At 39.4% G+C, this 20,327-nt stretch overlaps 1 long non-coding RNA gene across 1 annotated transcript in view; it reads right to left on the bottom strand.

Moving 5' to 3' along the window:
• Positions 1 to 209: 209 nt before the first annotated feature.
• LOC148164698 (uncharacterized) overlaps positions 210 to 20,327 on the bottom strand; it is a 30,679-nt gene continuing 10,561 nt past the window's right edge. The window contains exons 3-4 of the long non-coding RNA XR_015767930.1: positions 6,871 to 6,928; positions 210 to 347 (exon numbers count right to left, since the gene is read on the bottom strand). This is a non-coding gene — a long non-coding RNA (uncharacterized LOC148164698). The remainder of the gene's footprint in view (positions 348 to 6,870; positions 6,929 to 20,327) is intronic.

The raw sequence follows: 20,327 nt of genomic DNA on the forward strand, positions 1-20,327 counted from the left end.
ATGGACAAAGATCAAAGTCATACATGGGTAAGACCTTGAGTCCTTCATAGTCTGGAGAAAGGTTTAACCTGTGATCCAAGGAACAGGAACAAGAAGTGGAGACCAAAAGCAGTTTCATGAAGAAACTCCAAAAGCTTAGCAAAAGGTAATGAAAGCCATAGTCCAATGAAAGACTGAAGGAATCAGATATCAAGCAACAAATACGTGTTTCCAACCCTAGTGCAAAGCTTACAAGTCTGTCCAATGGCATTAGACCTGTGAGAACTGTAGAAACTCTTGGCATAATGACTCCATCCAAACTCCAGCACCAAGGAACATGACCAAACTCTGCTGTGATTTCTAGCAGCCTAAAGAGACATAAAGACAATTCAGATTCCAAAAACAGACAAACCCAAACCCAAAACAAACAAGTGAACTCCATAATGTTTAATGTAAATGTTACAGGAGCTAACAGGAAAATGAATCTCAAGGGTTTTATTTTCAAAGGTCAAAGAAAAGCCTGGTCAATGTACAATGAGGCATGAGGAAGAGGGATACATAACTTTTTGGGAAAACCACTGAAGTTCCTCCTGTATTACAGTTACTGACTATATTCAAATGGTCATGGTTTGACTGGAATGAAAATCTTATCTGTTATCATGGTGTTAAGAAAATTCACTTTTTAAATTATTATTGTTATGTTAATCACCATACATCATTAGTTTTTGATGTAGTATTCCATGATTGTTTGCGTATAACACCCAATGCTCCATTCAATACATTCCCTCTTTAATAGCCATCACCAGGCTAACCCATCCCCCTACCCCCCTCCCCTCTAGAACCCTCAGTTTGTTTCTCAGAGTCCATAGTCTTTCATGGTTTGTCTCCCCCTCTGATTCCCCCCCTTCATTTTTCCCTTCCTGCTATCTTCTTCTTCTTCTTTTTTTAACATATAATGTATTATTTTTTTCAGAGGTACAGGTCTGTGATTCAACAGTCTTACACAATTCATAGTGCTCACCATAGCACATACCCTCCCCGTTGTCTATCACCCAGCCACCCCATCCCTCCCATCCCCCACCACTCCAGCAACCCTCAGTTTGTTTCCTGAGATTAAGAATTGCTCATATCAGTGAGGTCATATGATACATGTCTTTCTCTGATTGACTTATTTCACTCAGCATAATACCCTCCAGTTCCATCCACGTCATTGCAAATGGTAAGATGTCATTCCTTTTGATGGCTGCATAATACTCCGTTTTATACACACACACACACACACACACATCCATACACCACATCTTTATTCATTCATCTGTTGATGGACATCTTGGCTCTTTCCATAGTTTGGCTATTGTGGACATTGCTGCTATAAACATCGGGGTGCCCGTACGTCTTCAGATCCCTATATTTGTACCTTTGGGGTAAATACCCAGTAGTGCAATTGCTGGGTCGTATGGCAGCTCTATTTTCAACTGTTTGAGGAACCTCCATACTGTTTTCCAGAGTGGCCGCACCAGCTTGCATTCCCACCAACAGTGTAGGAGGTTTCCCCTTTCTCCGCATCCCCGCCAACATCTGTCATTTCCTGACTTGTTAATTTTAGCCATTCTGACTGGTGTGAGGTGGTATCTCATTGAGGTTTTGATTTGGATTTCCCTGATGCCGAGCGATGTTGAGCACTTTTTCATGTGTCTGTTGGCCATTTGGATGTCTTCTTTGGAAAAATGTCTGTTCGTGTCTTCTGCCCATTTCTTGACTGGATCATTTGTTCTTTGGGTGTTGAGTTTAATAAGTTCTTTACAGAGTTTGGATACTAGCCCTTTATCTGATATGTCATTTGCAAATATCTTCTCCCATTCCGTCGGTTGTCTTTTGGTTTTGTTGACTGTTTCCTTTGCTGTGCAAAAGCTTTTTATGTTGATGAAGTCCCAATAGTTCATTTTTGCCCTTGCTTCCCTTGCCTTTGGCCATGTTTCTAGGAAGAAGTTGCTGGGGCTGAGGTTGAAGAGGTTGCTGCTTGTGTTCTCCTTTAGGATTTTGATGGACTCCTGTCTCACATTTAGGTCTTTCAACCATTTTGAGTCTACTTTTGTGTGTGGTGTAAGGAAATGGTCCAGTTTCATTCTTCTGCATGTAGCTGTCCAATTTTCCCAACACCATTTGTTGAAGAGACTGTCTTTTTTCCATTGGACATTCTTTCCTGCTTTGTCGAAGATTAGTTGACCATAGAGTTGGAGGGTCCATTTCTGGGCTCTCTATTCTGTTCCATTGATCTATGTGTCTGTTTTTGTGCCAGTACCATGGCACAAAACATTGATGATTACAGCTTTGTAATAGAGCTTGAAGTCCAGAATTGTGATGCCACCAGCTTTGCTTTTCTTTTTCAACATTCCTCTGGTTATTCAGGGTCTTTTCTGGTTCCATACAAATTTTAGGATTATTTGTTCCATTTCTTTGAAAAAAGTGGATGGTGTTTTGATGGGATTGCATCAAATGTGTAGATTGCTCTAGGTAGCATTGACATCTTCACAATATTTGTTCTTCCAATCCATGAGCATGAAATGTTTTTCCATTTCTTTGTGTCTTCTTCAATTTCTTTCATGAGTATTTTATAGTTTTCTGAGTACAGATTCTTTGCCTCTTTGGTTAGATTTATCCCTAGGTATCTTAGTTTTGGGTGCAATTGTAAACGGGATCGACTCCTTAATTTCTCTTTCTTCTGTCTTGTTGTTGGTGTATAGGAATGCCACTGATTTCTGTGCATTGATTTTCTATCCTACCACTTTACTGAATTCCTGTATGAGTTCTAGCAGTTTCAGGGTGGAGTCTTTTGGGTTTTTCACATAAAGTGTCATATCATCTGCAAAGAGTGAGAGTTTGACTTCTTCTTTGCCGATTCGGATGCCTTTTATTTCTTTTTGTTGTCTGATTGCTGTGGCTAGGACTTCTAGTACTATGTTGAATAGCAGTGGTGATAGTGGACATTCCTGCTGTGTTCCTGACCTTAGGGGGAAAGCTCTCAGTTTTTCCCCATTGAGAATGATATTCACTATGGGTTTTTCATAGATGGCTTTTATGATATTGAGGTAGGTACCCTCTATCCCTATACTCTGAAGAGTTTTGATCAAGAAAGAATGCTGTACTTTGTCAAATGCTTTTTCTGCATCTATTGAGAGGATCATATGGTTCTTGTTCTTTCTTTTATTAATGTAATGTATCACGTTGATTGATTTGCAGATGTTGAACCAACCTTGCAGCCCAGGGATAAATCCCACTTGGTTGTAGTGAATAATCCTTTTAATGGACTGTTGGATCCTATTGGCTAGTATTTTGGTGAGAATTTTTGCATCCATGTTCATCAAGGATATTGGTCTGTAATTCTCCTTTTTGATGGGGTCTTTGCCTGATTTTGGGATCAAGGTAATGGTGGCCTCATAAAACAAGTTTGGAAGTTTTCCTTCCATTTCTACTTTTTGGAACAGTTTCAGAAGAATAGGTATTAATTCTTCTTTAACTGTTTGGCAGAATTCCCCTGGGAAGCCATCTGGTCCTAGGCTTTTGTTTGTTGGGAGATTTTTGATGACTGCTTCAATTTCCTTAGTGGTTATAGGTCTGTTCAGGTTTTCTATTTCTTCCTGGTTCAGTTTTGGTAGTTTATATATCTCTAGGAATGCATCCATTTCTTCCAGATTATCTAAGGAAAATTCACTTTTAATAATATTGAGATTTAGGGTTTGAATACAAAACAAGACAAAAGCATCTAAAGGATTTTAAATTTTGTGTCTAACACATTTTCCAGGTGTTAATTTTACTAGGAAATTTGCCTCCACACCCAAAACTAGATGTCAATGTGAAGAAGATTTAGAATAGACTGTTGATGGAATAATATGGAATTTGATCCAAAGCAATGAATTCATTTGATGTGGGGGTTGGAGGGGTCAGAATGTCGTTTGAACACCACATGGTTTAGAATACTGTGCTTAGGTGTGTTGTGAGTCCATTCCCAATCCAGAAATAGATATTCACATGAATTTCTTGGAGCTTGGTTCTCAGATGTCCCAGAAGCTTGTCTATAGAAGGTCTGATGCTTGAACAAAGACTATGGAATCTGCATTCAGAAATGCAGGAAGGCATTTTCTTGGGAAAATTAAAAGAAAGAAGGGCAAACATCAACTCAGCTGTTCAACTGGCTTTTCACGTATGGGGTTAAATGTTTACATCCGGGTGTGAATAAGCAAATATGCTGAAATCATCCATCTGTGTTGAGGTTTTAGTCCTGAGAGAAAAATTTAATAAATTATAAGAAAGGGGATTTTAGTCTTAGAAATATATTATCCAAGATTTTATTAATGTTAAAATACCTGTTTTATTTCTAATGGTACTATGGAGGTCTACATCTCAGTTTCTTACTCTGAAAAATTAGGACTGGGGAAGAAGACTTGGGGAAGGACTTGGGGAAGAAGAATGGAAATAATTTGAAAATACAGAATTCTTTAATCTGGCTATTTCCATGCTTAAGCTATCCTCAGAAAGCAATACAGATATACAGTTTGACCCCCGGTTTCCTATTTTATGTATTTACATTTAAAAACAATAATGAATTTGTTTATTTTCTCTGAACTCAGGCAAAGAAATTCGGACTTTCTTCAACAACTACAACAACATGGGGGCATCTGACTGGCTCAGGTGGTAGAACATGCAACTCTTGGTCTTGGGTTTGTGAGTTCAAGCCCTATGTTGGGTGGAGCCTATGTAAACAATGATAACACATTGTATGGGTAAGGAAAATTTTTATTTTTTTAATTTTAAGTAGGCTCCACACCCAACATGGGGCTTGAACTCATAACCCTGAAATTAAGAGTCACATGGTTCTACCGATTGAGCCAGCCAGATGCCCCAAGAAAATGTTTAAATAGGGGCACCTGGGTGGCTCAGTTGGTTAAGCATCTGCCTTGGGCTCAGGTCATGATCTCAGGGTCCTGGGATCAAGCCCCACGATGGGCTCCCTGCTGAGCAGGGAGCCTGCTTCTTCCTCTCCCTCTGCTTGTGCATTCTCTCTGTCAGATAAATAAATAAAATATTTAAAAAAAAAGAAATGTTTAAATAGTAACATGAAAGTGATAACCTAAACCAAGGCTATGATTTGTCTAATAAATATTTATTGAGCTTCTGCTATGTACATGGCATTATCATGATTAGCCTAACAAACCGAATAAGAAAATGTAGAAGCACTTACAATGTTTGTGAGGACTCTCAGGGTTAAAAGTGATAGAAATACCATTCAAACCAGCTCAAGTGATAAGGAGAATTTATTGGCTCATTTTGCTGAAAATTTCAAGAATTCCTTAGGTATTGCTGGATCCTAGGTCTTAATGTCTTATCTCTTAGCTCTGCCTTCCTTGAAAAGACTTAGATGAGCTATAAAGGAAACTCACAGTTTAAAGACATTAAGGTCATATGTACAATCACCATTAAGGAAAAATCTCCCTGGAGACTCATTTCTCTTGGCCTCACTCTCTGTCTTTAAAATGAAAGATTTGAAACAGAGGGTTGCTGGAGTTGGGGTGGTATGGGAGGGATGGGGTGGCTGGGTGATAGACTTTGGGGAGGGTATGTGCTATGGTGAGCATTGTGAATTGTGCAAGACTGTTGAATCACAGATCTGTACCTCTGAAACAAATAATGCAATATATGTTAAGAAAAAAAAAAAGAAGAAGATAACAGGAGGGGAAGAATGAAGAGGGGGAAATCGGAGGGGGAGACGAACCATGAGAGACGATGGACTCTGAAAAACAAACTGAGAGTTCTAGAGGGGAGGGGGGTGGGGGGATGGGTTAGCCTGGTGATAGGTATTAAAGAGGGCACGTTCTACGTGGAGCACTGGGTGTTAGACACAAACAATGAATCATGGAACACTACATCAAAAACTAATGATGTAATGTATGGTGATTAACATAACAATAAAAATTTAAAGAAAACAACCCTGGCTCAAAAAGTCAAAAATAAAATAAAATGAAAGATTTGATCAAAACCACAATGAGAAACCACCTCATACCTGTCAGAATGGCTAAAATCAAAAACACAAGAAACAACAAGCAAGCATTGGCAAAGATATGGAGAAAAAGGAACCCTCTCACACCATTGGTAGGGATGCAAACTGGTGCAGCCACTGTAGAAAACAGTAAACATTAAAAGTAGAATCACCATATGATCCAGTAATTCCACTACTGGGTATTTACCCAAAGAAAATGAAAACACTAATTTGAACAGATCTATGCACCCGTGTTTATTGCAGCTTTAATTATAATAGCCAAGATATGGAAGCCAAGGTATGGAAGCAACCCAAGGGTCCATTGATTGATGAATGGATAAAGAAGATGTGAGATATGGGGCACCTGGGTGGCTCAGTCTTTGGGTGTCTGCCTTTGGCTCAGGTCATGATCCCAGTGTCCTGGGATCGAGCCCCGCATTGGGCTCCCTGCTCCATGAGAAGCTTGCTTCTCCCTCTCCCAACCCCCCGGCTGTGCTCCTGCTCTCGCTGTCTCTGTCAAATAAATACATAAAATCTTTAAAAAATATACGTGAGATATATATATACACACATGTATATAGATAGAGATAATGTAATATTACTTGGCCATAAAAAAGAATGAAATCTTGCCATTTGCAACAACATGGCTGGATCTAGAGGGTATGATGCTAAGTGAAATAAGTCAATCAGAGAAAGACAAATACCATATGATTTCACTCATCTGTGGAATTTAAAAAGCAAAACAAATGAACAAAGAAAAAAAGAGACAAAAAACCAGACTCATAAATATAGAGAACTGGTGGTTGGCAGGTGGGAGGATGGGTGAAATAGATGAAGGAGGTTAAGAGTACACTTACCGTGATGATCACAGAGTAATGTATGGAATTGTTGAATCACTACATTGTACACCTGAAACTAATATAACATTGTATGTTAATTATACTGGGATTAAAAAAAGAAAAATTAAAACAAAATTAAATTTTAAAACATTTGAGCTATCACTTCTAAGTTTTCCCCTACCTTCAATATTTAGATTTACAAATAAAAATATAGTAAATTTGAATTTCAGATAAACAACAAGTAATTTTTCAGTGCAAGTATATACCAAATATTCTATGGGACGTACTTATACTAAAAAGTGCTCACCGTTTATCTGAAATTCAAATTTAACTGGGCATCCTGCATTTTACCTGGCCACCCTAATCCTAGACCTAAGTTTAATTTATTCATTTGCTCATTCATTTGTCTGTCCTTCCATCCATCCATCCAACCATCCATCCATTTATTCAAATAGATACTAACTGGGCACCTGCTATGTGACCAGACACTCCGCTAGATGCAGGGGACACAGTGATAAGCAAAACCAAACAAGATTCCTGCTCTCATGGGACTTTCAACCTCTCCAGCTGGGGAGAGTGACAATAATCATATAATCACCAAGGTAGACATATAATTGCTCAGTAAGTTAAGTGTGCTGAACGAAAGGAGAGCACATTTCAAAGGACTAGAAGTCAGTGAAGGCTTCTTTCCCTAAGGAAGTGGTGCTTGAAATGAAAGGTGAAGTCTGGGGTGGATTTAACTGAGCGGGGGAAGAGTATTCAAGATGGAGGAACCAACGAATACTTCTTGTCTATGTTGAGATTAATGACTGTAGAGTTGGACTGAAAGATCAATTGGTATCCTCTTTGGCAGAACTGAAGAAAAACATGAGCAGTGGCTCCCTCTCACCTCCTCAGTCATTCTGGCTCCTCTTAGAGTCCCAGGCTTGCTTTGTGACCATAATGGCACACTTCCCATGAGTAGTAGTACCACTGTTACCATAGGTGAACACTTCTTCAGATGTCAGTGTAAGGAAGCATGGGCATCAGAACATACAACTTATGAAGCCAGTCCTGAAAAGATGTTACTGGTTCTAGTTCACTCAGTTATCCAGGATGAAACTTCTGCATATTAACCACGAATAACACAAGGAAGTGTTTTCTAAGTCAGGAGACCTGGGATTCTGGCATTTATTCTGCTTGTAGCTACGTAGGTGAGTGTAGACATGCCATTTAGCCTTGATTTCCTCAGCTAACTAAGGGATTCACACCATGATTTCAGCCTACCTCATTGGATTGTGAGGATTAAAATAACATGGAACCTACTATTTGAAAAATGAGTTTTACTGTTCCTATATTATTGATCATACCAAAATAGTTACTCCCATTGTTTTGGGTGTGGATAACTTCTATACAATATTCACTGAAATATGTCCCCTAAAGTTATATTAGGTACATTGAAACTTGAACACATAAATGTGACATGAATACGTGCCTTTCAAGCTTTTTTCGTCTGTTTAATAGAATAATCATATAGCACTGGCTCATGTTCCACTGATGTGAAGTTGAAGGGGTTGATGTGCTTAGAGTTCTTTAAAAGTTGGTTGCTTCCCAAACACAAATATAAATCTCAGTTATTACTACTATCATTATAGCTGATATTTCTTTTTTAACACATTAACTTCCCTCCGCTGAACAAACTGCTCAGTTGTTTGGAGGACTCATGTCGTCATTCTTCTCTTCTCCATGTGTCTTGTTGCTGTTGAACTAAACAATTCTTTAGCTCCCAGGATGCTTATTTAATAAATGATGCTGTGCAGTTCCCAAAGAAAGACTTTCAATTTTCCTCTTGTGTGATGGCTGTGATCAAGCTCTAACACCCTGCAGTTTTATTCAATGAGAATGTATACTTGGAACTCACTCACTACCTTGCTTGCTGTATTTAATCTGTTAAATTCTCTTAACTGTAGAGGTACCTGATGTTTTTCATCTTCTCAACAATTTTCTCCTCTACTTACCCCCAAACTTGGAGAAAAAGGTTAACTGCTATATATTTTTTAGTATATTTTCTCTGAATTTTGTAAGATGCTATGAAGGTTATTGGTATAAACTTTACAATGAGTTTTTTTTTTTATAAGTGAGTGATAGTTGCATTTCCTCTGTGTTATACAGAGAAAGAGATTTTAAGAAATTGGCTCATGAGATTGTGAAGGCTGGCAAGTCTGAAATCTAGGGCAAGTCAGTAGGCCAGAAACTAGGCATGAGTTGATGGTGCAGTCTTGAATTTGAAATGTATGGGACAGACCAGCAGCCTGGAAACCAAGGCAAAATTTCTATGTTATAGTCTTGAGACAGAATTCCTTCTTTTTTTAGGAAACCTCAGTTTTTGGCTCTTAAGATCTAAAACTGAGGGGTGCCTGGATGGCTCAGTCATTAAGCATCTGCCTTCAGCTCAGGTCATGGTCAAGCCCCGCATCGGGCTCCCTGCTTGACAAGGAGGACTGCTTCTCCCTCTCCCACTCCCCCTGCTTGTGTTCCCTCTCTCGCTGTGTCTCTCTCTGTCAAATAAATAAATAAAATCTTAAAAAAAAAAAAAGATCTAAAACTGATTGAATGAGGCCCACCCACATTATTGAGGGTAGTCTCCTTTTCTTAAAGTCAACTGATTATAGATATTAATCACATCTATAAAATACCTTCCCAGCAACTGGGCACCATAGCCTAGCCAGGCTGACACACAAATTTAATGATCACAGGAAGATAAAACAAAATCACTGCTTAACTATTTTTTTTTATTGAAATCCAGTTTGGAGATTTTCAGCCACATTTATTTATTACTTACTTATTTAACATCGACTATACCCAGCTTTGTTAAGATATCCATAGAGCCACCTCCATCTGAAATGTTGCTTTCAAGTAGGTCCCAGGGGTACAACACTCACAGAAACTCCTACAGGCCTAATGGCTCTCCCTCCCAGTCTCAAGGAAGCTAACACTCTCCACTCTGGGGGACCCACCACACTCTACCTTACAAGTCAGCCACCTCACTGTGCTTCAGGGAGCAAGCTTAGCTTAGCTCCCTCAAGGGTTAACCTTTAAAACAAAACACTGATTAGCCCCTAAAAGCCTCTAAGAAGATTTCAATCCTCTTCTCTGAAAGGGGAAGTGATGGGGTATGAGGTTGTGGGGTGTGGGGGTTGGAAAAAAAGAGGCTGGCCCCAAGAATCCAAGGGTTTGGCTCTCCTTGCAGAAGGCAGGAAGAGAAGAGAATGACCTTTTTATTTTGTTTAATCTCCTACAACTGTGAGACAATATAGGCTTAAATATCTTCATCAATTGCCCTGGCTATGACTTTTATTCAGTTCTAGAAAAGAGCAGAGCTGAGTCAAATGGTGGTGAGAGAACTTGGCAGAGTCAGACATCTGAGTTCTAATCCCATCTTTGCTATGATTTATAAATATGTGTTCAATGAATAAACAAATTGCCTCAGTGATGTGGGGTTTATCATTACCTCTTACTACATCTCCTTCATTTGCAAAACAGCAATGGTAATTATGATATCTGCCCTACTTCTCTCAGAGAATCACTGTGAAGATTTTTAAAAGGAGGAAAGGAAAAGAATTTTGAACGAATACAAAGATTGGTTACTGTGAGCAACAGAATAATGGCCTCCTAAAGCTATCCATGTCTTAATCTCCTGACCTGTGAATTTGTTACATTGTATAGTAAAGAAGAACTCCCATTGCAAATGGAATAAAGGTTGCTAATTAGCTAACTTTAATTTAGGATTATCCAGGATTATCTGGGTAGGCCTAATGTAATCACAGGGTTTCTAAATGTGGAAGAGGGAGGAAGAGAGTGTCTAGGGTTAGTAATGTGATGTGAGAAAGATTCAACCAGCCATTGCTGGCTTTAAAGATAGAAGAGGACCCAAGCCAAGGAATGCAGGTGGCCTCCAGCTGGAAAAGGAAACAAATTCTTCCCCTAGAGCCCCCAGAAGGAACACAGCCCTACCAACACTTTGATTTTAGCCCAGTGAGACCCATTTTGGATTTCTCACTTCCAGAATGGTAAGATTATCAATTTGTGCTGTTATAAACCGCTAATCTTGCAGTAATCTGCTACAGCACCCATAGAAAATTAATACAATTGGTTTAAAATGTTTTAGATGGCACTGGTCCTTAACACCCTAGAACAAAAAATGGGTCTCTCTAGACTATTAACCATAATCAGGTGTTTGTTATGCAAACTAAGGTATCCATGGGTAAGGCTCCCAGTTTTTAGTTAATTTGAAATATCATAGTACCAACTATCAAGTACATTATATTGATATGCATTTTACATGTTTGTGTTTGCTGTGGATCAGTGCTTCTTAAAGTGAAGTGTGAGAGTGTATTAATCCCCTAGGGCCGCCATAACAAACTGGCGTGGCTTAAAACAACAGACATTTATTTTCTCACAGTTCTGGAAGCTAGAAGCCTAAAATGAAGGTATCAGCAGAGACAGACTCCCTCTGAAGTCTCTAGGGAAGACTCTTTCCTTGCCTCTTCTAGCTTCTGGTGGTTGCTTAGTGTCCTGTGGTTCATGGCAGCATAACTCCAATCTCTGCCTCCTTCTTCATATGGCCTTATTCCCTGTGTGTCTCTGTGTTGTCTCTTTCTCCTTCTAAAGACACGAGTCTGGGATTTAGAGCCCATCCTAATCTCATATGACTTCATCCTAACTTGATTACATCTGCAAAGACCCTATTTCCAAATAAGGCCATGTTCATGGGTACCAGGAGTTAGGACTTCAACTCACCTTTTAGGGAGACACAGTTCAACCCACAGCAGAGGGCTACTTCCTCAGAATCCCTGTTGCGCTTATTAAAGATGCAAATTCTGGGGGCCCACCCTATACCACCTGATTGGGTCTCCAGGGATGAGGCCAAAGAATCTGCTTATTTAACAAGCTCCTCTCATGAATATTAGTCACGTAAAATTTCAGAACCATTGATATGTTTAGTGGTTTTACTTTTCATAATTTAAAATGGTAAGGAAAGATAATTTAGCTTAAAGCCACTTTGGTCTTCCACATATTTGTTGTATATATTTATATAAGTGAAAAATGCAGGAAGCTCTCCTCCTGTGTACAATGGTATCCACAATTTCCACAAGACATTAAAGGCTCCCAAGAAAAACAGCAGGTGTTCAAATAGTTCCATAAACTCAAAGCTGACCTGTTTTTACTTTCAAGCTTCCCTGAAATGACCTCCAAGTTGGGAAATTCTTGGCCTAGGAACAGAAGAGGTACCCAACAAAAACACTGATGTGAAGGAAAAAGAGAAGGTAGCCTTTGAGCTCCTGCAACACAACATGGCCCCAAGAGAAAGAAACAAGCCCTGACATGATTTCTGAGAGTGACTCGGGTGCCTATGAGGGAGGTGGCCCCAGGGGGTGGGGGAACAAAGGAACAGAGAGAAATTCTGGGGAATCTGACAGAGGCAACTGAAGTTCCTGGAAAAGTTCTGTGTTGTGTTTGTCTCTTCTCTGAGAATGTTAGCTCTGAGCCAACACAAGTGTTATGTATGTGTCCTAAATAAGTAGCATCCCTTCCTTTATTTTCTCTACACAAGATTTATTTGAAGACTATTAAAGTACATAGGTTGTATATTGAAATACCAGGAAAGATGTTTGCCAAAATAGAAACAGTGGCTATCTCTGGATGGTGGGGTTTTAGGTGGTTTTTACCTTTATAATTTTATTTTTTGTGTTTTTTTGTTGTTGTTGCTGTTGTTTTAGAACTTTATAATTTTCTGTGTCTGATTTTGTTTCAATGAGCATTTATTATTTACAAAATCAAAAAAAGCCACTATAATTTTTTTCAAAGATTTTATTTATTTGAGAGAGAGAATGAGAGAGAGAGAGAGAGAGAGAGAGCATGAGAGGGGGGAGGGTCAGAGGGAGAAGCAGACTCTCTGCTCAGCAGGGACCCCGATGCGGGACTCGATCCTGGGACTCCAGGATCATGACCTGAGCCGAAGGCAGTTGCTTAACCAACTGAGCCACCCAGGCGCCCCACCACTATAATTGTAAGATAGTGGTGCCTATGAGTACTTTGTGCATGTGAGACGGTAGGTAAAATAATAGCAAACAACTGAGTTAGTTGTGAATAGAAGTCCAGTCCATTAATTAAGATTCTTTTGTTCTCTGTAGCAGACCATCGTACCATGAAGTAAGTCAGGAACAATCAAAGGAAAAAGAGAGAGAGCCCTGTGGCTCCCTCACAAATGGTTTTATTTTCTCCCTCTTCCCCTCCTACATCTCAAATCTGAGGATGAGGAGGAAGGGAGAGGAGGTGGGTCAGGGGAGGAGTGGGGGGTGGGAGGTGGCCTGCTGTGCCCAGGGTGTGGCTGAGATCAGGGGCAGGGAGCCGAGGGAGTGGTTGGAGAATGGATGGAGAGCTAGAACACTCTTTCAAGTCTATAGGGCAGCTTGCTGAGATTTTTATTTACTTATCAAGTGTGGACCAAACCGTATTGTATTAAGAAAAAATTATTTGACTACTGGTCCAGGTTTGGGTTTGGGGTACCTACTCTTTTTTTTTTTTTTTTTTACACAGAATCCCATGCCTTATCAGATGTCTTTAGTTAACATGGCAGTAAAAGTAGTTTTTCCCTGGGTATTATCCCAGCTCTTTTATAATGCTTTCTAGAGCATTTCTAGCTAACAGGGTGTTTATAGTGTTTAAAGTTTTAAAATATAAACTTACAGAATTAAACTTATATTTTTATTTTCTATGTATTTTGACAGGTAAAAAATAACTTTGTAATTTTCACCACACAGCAGTATATACCCATAATCCACACTTCCAACCATGACATGGTTTTTACTGGGGAAGGGATATGCTAGAATGAATAGAGACTTACTTCAAAACTTGTCCTTACACAAAGACCCTTTGAAATTAGAGTGTCTGTGGAGGGGAAGAGAGTGGGGAGATGCCAAGATGAAGCATGAAAGGAGCAGACTCTAACAATTTTTTAAAAAAAGAAAGATGTAAGCTGGTTAACACTGTGTGTAAGGGACATAGCATTTGGAAAAGTAATAGGTGCTGGAGGCAAAGAGAAACATTCCAGAGCAACATGAATGTTCTAGTGAGGTGAGGGGGAGGAAGAGAGGCTTTGCCAGGGCAGGTAGCTGGGTTGTCCTGGTGTGTAGCTCTGAGCCTGGGAACTACTTTTGGAACCCTGCTGAGAAAGGCTCATCCATCCAGTGTCCAGGAATCCAAGAGGGCAATGGCCAGAGTAGATCAAGGAAAGGGAGCCTGAGAAACAGGCAAGAAAAAAATTGATACTTAGCACTCTGCTTACTTCTATAAAGTGTGTGTGACTCATCCTAGAGAGAAATTATTACTTGCCTTCCAATAGCCAAATGTGACCTCTTTGACCTCAGCCATAGCAACTTCTTACTAGACATGTTACTGGAGGCAAGGGAAACAAAAACAAAAATGAACAATTGGGATGTCATCAAGATTAAAAACTTCTGCACAACAAAGGAAACAATCAACAAAACTAAAAGGTAGCCTATGGAATGGCGGAAGATATTTGCCAGCGACATATCTGATAAGGGGTGAATACTCAAAATCTGTAAAGAACCTACCAAACCCAACATCCCAAACCATATAATCTATGGGGAGTCTGCTTCTCCCTCTCCCTCTGCCCCTCCACTCCTCCACTTGTGCTCTTTCTCTCTCTCTCAAATAAATAAAATCTTTAAAAAAATTAAGAACTTACTAAACTCAACACCCAAAAAACAAGTAATCCAGTTAAGAAATGGACAGAAGACATGAATAGATACTTTTCCAAAGAAGACATCCAGATGGCTAACAGACACATGAAAAGATGCTCAACATCACTCATCATCAGGGAAATACAAATCAAAACCATGATAAGACACCACCTTACACCAGTCAGGATGGCTAAAATCAACAACACAAAAAACAACAGATGTTGGCGAAGATGCGGAGAAAGGGGAACCCTCTTACACTGTTGGTGGGAATGCAAACTGGTGTGGCCACTCTGGAAAACAGTATGGAGGTTCCTCAAAAAGTTAAAAATAGAACTACCCAATGATCTAGCAATTGCACTACTAGATATTTACCCAAAGAATACAAAAATTAAGATTCAAAGGGGTACATGCACCCTGATGTTTATAGCAGCATTATCAACAATTGCTAAATTATGGAGAGCACCCAAATGTCCATTGACTGTTGAATGGATTAAGAAGATGTAGTATGTGTGTGTGTGTGTATATATATATTGGAATATTACTCAGCCATCAGAAAATGAAATCCTGCCATTTGCAACATGGATGGAGCAAGAGTGTATTATGCTAAGTGAAATAAGTCAGAGAAAGACAAATACTGTATGATCTCACTCATAGGTGGAACGTAAGAAAGAAAAGAGATGAACATATGGGAAGAGGGAAAAGAAAAAAAGGAGAGAGGGAAACAAGCCATAAGAGGCACTTACCGACAGAGAACAAACCAAGGGTTGAAGGTGGGGGATGGGCTAGATGAGTGATGGGTATTAAGGAGAGTATTTATTGTAATGCGCACGGGGTATTGTATGTAAGTGATGAATCACTGAATTCTACTCCAGAAACAAATATTACACTGTATGTTCACTCACTAAAATTTAAATTAAAAAAATTTAAAAAGAATATAAAGCCAAGGAGTGGGGGGAACGAAATAGTCAAGTGTGATGTTGCTAAGTCTTGACTGAGGGGATTTAGGAGGGAAGCTAACATTTGGCGAGCTCCCACTATGTGCCGGCACTTTGCTAGATGCTTTTTACATTATTTTATTTAATCTTCAAAACAGTGCAGGAGATAGCACTGTTGTGCACATTATGCACATGAGGAAACTAAAGCATAGGAAGGTTAACCAACTTGTCAAAATCACAAAATTAGCAAGTGGCGGCGCTTGTAGGATCTACCTGGCTGGAAAATCATTGCTCCTTTCACTGAGTAGAAACACCATGGCAAACTAGAGAGTTCAAATCTCTACTTTTGTTTTTGCTTCTGGTCATGGCTGCCATCCATTACAGAAGGACTTTGGCCTTGAACTTTCCAACTCATTCTTTAGCGTAGACATTGCCATCACATGGTGTGTTAGTCCAGGTCCTCCAAGAAGCAGACCCCAAGTCAGGATCAGATGTGCAGAGATTTTATTAGGGGAAATGTTAATGTGGCAGAATATGGGGCAGGAATGGGAAAAGGCTGAGAGTTATTGGACTGCAAAGCAAGTCGGACCCTGGTGAAGAAGAAAGGGAAGGAAGATTGGATGCAAGTTTCCTGGACCACTAAGCAATCTCAGGAAGCTTAGAAAAGCTTTTGGGAAGTCCTTAGCCAAAATAAGCTATGAGGGTGATGACTCTGGAGCCAGAGTCACTTTGAACCAAAGTTGAGAAGTCCCACATCTCCTAGGAATGAGCCTGCCTTAGTATCCCTGCCCTATTCAGCCACTGGACAGGAGCAGCTATGAGCATCATGGTCTCTGTGTAACTGCTAGGATGGACAGAAAAGTGAAAGACAACCCACAGGATAGGAGAAAATATTTGCAAATCATATATCTGATAAGGAACTTGTATCCAGAATATATAAAGAACATACTTCAATAATAAAAAGATAAATAACCCAATAAAAAATGAGGAAAGAATCTGAACAGAAATTTCTTCAGTGAAAATATACAAATAGCCAGTAAGCGTGAAATGATGCTCAATATCACTAGTCATTAGAAAAATGCAAATAAAAGCCACAATGAGATATACTTCACACCCACTAGGATGGCTATGATTAAAAAGATGGACAGTGGGGTGCCTGGGTGGCTCAGTCATTAAGCATCTGCCTTCAGCTCAGGTCATGTTCCCGGGATCCTGGGATGGAGCCTCGAATCAGGCTCCCTGTTCAGCGGGGAGCCTGCTTCTCCCTCTCCCACTCCCCCTGCTTGTGTTCCCTCTCTCACTGTATCTGTCAAATAAATAAATAAAATCTTTAAAAAAAAAAAAAAAAGATGGACAGTAACGAGAGTTGACCATAGTGTAGAGAAGTTGGAAAGTTCATATATTGTGGGTGGGAATGTAAAATGGTGGAGCTGCTTTGGAAAACAGTCTGACTGTTCCTCATAAGTTAAAAAGACTCAGTGATTCTACCCTAGGTATATATCCAAGAGAATTGAAAACCTATACCCACACAAAAACTTACACACAAATGTTCATAGCAGCATTATTCATATTAGCCAAAAAGTGCTCATCAACTGATGAAGGGATAAACAAAGTATGGTCTATCCATAAAATGAAATATTACTAGGTCATAAAAAGGAATGAGTAACAGAATTTTATTCAGCCTTAAAAAGGAAGGAAATTCTGTCCTATGCTACAACATGATGAACCTGGAAGACATTATACTAGGTGAAATAAGCCAGATACGCAAAGACAAGTAATATTTGATTCCACTTGTGTGAGGTACCTAGAGTAGTCAAACTCATAGAGACAGAAAATAAAATGGTGGCTGCCAGGGGCTGGGGGTGGGAGGGAGGGAGGAGTCATTTTATGGGCATAGAATTTCAGTTTTACAAGATGAAAAGAGTTCTGGAGATTGGTTGCACAACAATGTGAATGGACTTTATGTTACTGAGCTGTACACTTGAAATGGTTAAAATGGTAAATTTCATGTTTATGTGTATTTTACCACAATTTCAAAAACGGCAAAACAAAATGGGCAAAAAAAAAAAAAAGAAAATAAAAGGAATGAAGTACCGATATGTACTGTTAGGTGGATGAACGTGAAACCGCTGTGGCAAGCCAAAGAAGCCGGACATAAAAGGCCACACGTGGTATGGCCCCATTTACACGAAATAGTAAAGATAGGCAAACCCATACAGACAAAAAGTAGCTTAGTGGTTGCCGTCGCTGGAGAGAGTAGAGAACGAGGAGCAACTGCTCATGGGAACAGAGCTTCCTTTTGGAGCGATTAAAATGCTATGGAATCAGATAATGGTGACGGTCGCACGACTTTGCGCATACAGTAAAAACTACTGAACTGTATACTTTCAAAGTGAGCTTTATGGAATGTGCATTATATCTCAATAAAGATGCTATTTTTTTTAAATGCCGCAGTGGGTTGCAGAGCCCATCAGCACGGGAGCCTCAGTCAATTACACTCCCTGCAGTTGCAGATCTAGGAGGTGCCTTTTCATGGCGACCACACACGAAGACCTATTACAAGTATATTTTCGGGGTTGATCATAATAGTTACCTAAAATGCATTAAGTGCAGCTCTGAGCAGAGTAATGGGCTAAATTAGTTCCCCCAAATGATTTCCTTTTCCAGGATTCAGTAAGTGCATGGTCCTGATTTTCTCACTGAGGGTACATGAGTTTTGATGCTGCTATTTCACTGCTGCGACCATTCTGCTTCTGAGAGAGCGAAGGCTATGTCAGCAGAAAATACGAAATAGTTTCAGATCTACTTTGTGACCCTAACAAACATAAAAGTAGGATGAAACAACTTGGTATTTTCAACTGCTGACCAGAGCCACACTTATGCAAACTGTCACGAGTCATTGCTGCTATCATCCTCACTTTGGGCAAATGAAATGGAAGGAATGAGGGATGGGATGAGCCCTGGGGAAATAAGATGGGAATGCTTGTGGCTCAAGGTACATGGTAATTTTTTAAAGTTCCAGATTCACTAGCTTAAGTGGAAGATAAACCAACATCCAATTTAAAATAAATTTCCCAGAGAGGTAGAAGGAACAAAAGGAGGAAACACTACCAGAAGTCAGACATTTCTCAAATTACTTTACTTAGAGATATGACTTTGGAATCATGTGAATGTGAGGCGTGATTAAAATAAAATGGAATAACTATGAAAATTTAAAAATGCAGTTAGTAAACCTGTGTATTGAGTGGGTAGCTTAACTGCACAGAGAAGAGCTATTTCAAGGTATTTTAAAACATAATAATTTGACTGGGATGTACTCTAAGACAAAAAGAGCTGCAAAAACGAACAAACTTGAAGTTTTTCCAGTAGTCATATTGTTAGTGTCAATAATATTGTTGTAGTTTATTCTAAACTATTATGTCTGTAATAGGATAAACCAAATAAGTACTTATGTTAATTCAAGGAGAGCCAAGATATTCAACAAAAAAGTTACAAATATAAAGTCAGAGAAGTTAAAAAAAAAAACCATGTAATCCTAAATTTGAATTAGAAATGTAAATGCATAATGCATTTTCTTTTTTTTTTTTAAAGATTTTATTTATTTATTTGACAGAGAGAGACACAGCGAGAGAGGGAACATAAGCAGGGGGAGTGGGAGAGGGAGAAGCAGGCTTCCTGCAGCGCAGAGAGCCCGATGTGGGGCTCGATCCCAGAACCCTGGGACCATGACCTGAGCCTAAGGCAGACGCTTAAGGACTGAGCCACCCAGGTGCCCCAACATAATGCATTTCTATTAGAAAATATTCCCTGGTTCTATCTACTAGAAAAGCCTAGGGACAATGATGAACCCCAGCTCATCAGTCTACCATAGCACCAGACTGTAGTTTCTAAATACAACTTCTCACCCAAAGGAACTGGTCTCTTGCGGAAATGGCTAATTAACTGGGGCAAACATGATTCTGATGAGTTTGGAATATCTTGTCATATTAGGAAAGCAAGGAAGCTATGAAAAACTATGGGGGTCGTGATAAACGGATTCATAGGCCAATTTGAAGAGGCTCCCATGGGCCAAAAAAGGGATAAATTTAAGCATCACGATGAATAATAACTGCAATGGAATGAAACACATTAAAATCTGTGAGTTTATAATGATGCTAAGCAAACAAAAAAATATTGATCATCTTTGGAGAATGCTAGGGAGCCAAATCATTTTTCCTACAAACAGGAAAATAATCCAGCATTTATTCTGCCTTTCCTGTATAAATTATACCTGAGGACCATAAAACTGTTGATAAAAGGAAGCTCTCTTGATAGGGTTAAGCTAATAAGTGAAGAAGAATGATAAAAATAGAATATGATCATTTTGCCACCTTCTAATGAATTAATGGGTATAGACAATGGTCATCAAGTGGCTGCTAACATTACAGAAGACAACCAGACATTTTCCGCCCCCTACTGGAAAGTCACCATTATGACATATTCTTGATAAGCAAACCTGAATCCAACAGAGGTGTCAACAACCTATGTCTATTTCAATTTCAATTTCAATTTCTCTGACTTAACCGGTATGTACTGTCCAATAAGGCAGGCACCAGCCATTTGTGGCTATGTGAATATAAATTAATTATAACAAAATAATTCTATCCCTCAGTCACACTAGTACAATAGCCACGCATGCAGATACAGAACATTTCCATCACCACAGAAAATTCTACTGGACAGGGCTGAAACTCTAATTACTAGTTTGCAGGCAGTACAGGGAACTGGAGAACATGATTCACACAGCATGAGGATT

This window comes from Eumetopias jubatus, unplaced genomic scaffold (assembly GCF_037043125.1).
Source record: "Eumetopias jubatus isolate StellerSeaLion01/CBP00866 unplaced genomic scaffold, mEumJub1_p1.0 scaffold_3, whole genome shotgun sequence".
NCBI lineage: Eukaryota > Metazoa > Chordata > Mammalia > Carnivora > Otariidae > Eumetopias > Eumetopias jubatus.